Here is a 2,548-nt window from a genome sequence, read left to right on the forward strand (position 1 = left end):
CTTATCTATATCTGAAATCACATTTCAAGACATAACAAAACTAAAAGAAAAGTTAGCACACAAATTAAAACAGAAACAAAAATATTTTTGGATTTTTGATTTTTCTGAACAAGAAATAAAACATAAATAACACTATTTTTGGATTTTTAATTTTTCTGATTTTTCTTTGATTTTTTTTAATTTTTTAATTTTTTTTTAATTTTTAATTCTCCCATAATATTTAAATTAGAAGAAACTATGACAATTTTAACAAAAATAAAATGATATCTAACTATAAGAATGATTTGGGATCAAAGTTTTTAGACAACCTTTATCCACTTGTCGGTACCTTTCATATTCACATCTTTATCTGGTCGATCATCGGTATTGTTGTCCACTTAAACACGAAAAATTGTGACAAATTTAGGACATACTATTTGTTACAAGACAATGTGAACTTATGTTCCTAGTAATTATATCTGATCCTAATTCCTTAAATACTATATCTTAAGGACCATTCATCTAACGACGACCAAGGATATTGTTGTCCACCTAAATTGAGCAGCGAGATCTACAGACAATCTATATGTGTTCAATTTTAAGTGTACTGGAACATGTTTCCCGCTTCCTGATATGCCCCAGCCATCAAGAACTTTCAGAGTACTCCTTACACCGGGTGAGCAGACAACCATTCAGAGAGAAGATAGATTCAGAATTTAATAACTTATTACTTCAGAGGGGTTAAGAAGTAGAAGGTTGCATATGCTGTGTACCAGGTCGGATTAGAAGTCACGCAAAGGAGACAACATATGGCTAACAGATAAGAGGAATTTCATATATATAACATGCAGAGAAATAGAGTTGCATATGTTGTATACCAGGTCGGATTGGAAGTCACGCAAAGGAGACAACATATGCCTAACAGACGGAAAGAAAGAAAATGATATTCTACAGACCTAATTTATCGGAATTTACCAGTCGCCCCATCCAACCGGAATTAAGGACAAAATCCGCACATCGAGGAAAAGTGAATCCACAGTTCTAGATACAGGTTATTTAATGTGACTGGTAGATTCCCATGTATATCTCCCTGCTCAACCTATCCGAGCATCGTATTGTCAGGCTGAACGGATCTAACTAGGTTAAGATTTGTCAAGTCTATAAATTTCCTAAGTTCAACTCTGCCTAGTCATGTCCATTTAAAATTTTTCGTGCCTACCGACGCATCAAACCAAAGCATAGACCCTTTAAATTCGGGTACGTTACGCAGACTCAGGTTGCATGTTATCACTTGATAATATCACTTCCCAAAACATCTCCCTCACGTACATTTCATAACCAACATATATTTTTTTTTTATTTTCTGATTTTCTAATTTTTTGTTTTTTTATTTTTTTAAAATATTCTACTTTTTGTTTTGTTTTTATTTCTCCCCCTAAATTTGTGCATAGGAGAGAAACGAAAGTACATGCGCAAATTTAAACTATCCTAAAACAAAAATTTGTCTTTAAAACGAATTAGAGTAAGATAAACTCAAGAGTATAGAGAAGAAAACGCAAACCGTAAGTCACTGATTGAATTTGCATCCAGAAGGTTTGAGAACAGCACTCATAATCTCAGAACAGATCCGAAAATTCTTCATGTTATTAAGCACTAACCCCATGAGTGATCTCTTCCTTTCTTCCTTTCCTGCAAAAGGACACATACTCTCAAACAAAGGTCTAAATGTTGTACAGTTGAGAGATGTCTCCTATCACGTGCCTGGAACAGCCACTACCAACAAACCGAAGTCTGATGATATGCCTCCATAGCTGCTCCGACACAGAGCGGGATCAGTTGGTCTTTGGAACCCAGTCCATTTTGAAACCGGGTCGACCTTTGTCATCAACGCACAATACTCTCTCCCATGACATATCCTGCTTATCACAAATAGAAGATGTAGAAACGTTCGAAGCATTAGGAGATTTGGGAGTTTTCACCTTTGGTACCCATCTATATTCGGGTTTAACCCATTTCTTGTTCGATCCGATGGGTGCCTCGGCACTTGCTTTGGAACATGAAATCGATCTTCGAGATGTCTTTGAATTAGCCGGTCTTTGTTTCACTAGAGCATCTCTTGGATTGGGCTTCTTGGCCGACACTCCCTTCTTGCCCTTGGCATTCGGATTCTTGGCCTTGTGGGTTTGAGTCTTTGCCTTCTGCGCGTTCCAGTCAACATTGTCTGAACGTGACCTTGAGGGGTTTCCTTTGGAGTATCTCCCTCTTGGCGCGTTCTGCCACCCTTGTGCATAGTAGGGAACGTATGCGCGATTAGGACAATTTATGGCAATGTGACCAGGTGTTCCACAGGGAAAACAAATATTTTTCTTCCCTCGGAAATTGTTTCTTCCTGCCCCTGGGGGCGTATTCTTTCCTTGTCTCTTGTTGTTCCCACATGCACACTTTCCATAAGAACTTTGTTGCGTTGGAATTGGTGGCCTGTATTTCTCAATGGCAGGTGGATCAGAAGCAGTTGAGTTCGAAGCAACAGATTCAAAGTTTAAGGAGATGTTGGTTTGTTCAATGGTTT

Source organism: Lactuca saligna, chromosome 1 (assembly GCF_052625555.1).
Source record: "Lactuca saligna cultivar CGN05327 chromosome 1, ASM5262555v1, whole genome shotgun sequence".
In the NCBI taxonomy this organism is placed as follows: domain Eukaryota; kingdom Viridiplantae; phylum Streptophyta; class Magnoliopsida; order Asterales; family Asteraceae; genus Lactuca; species Lactuca saligna.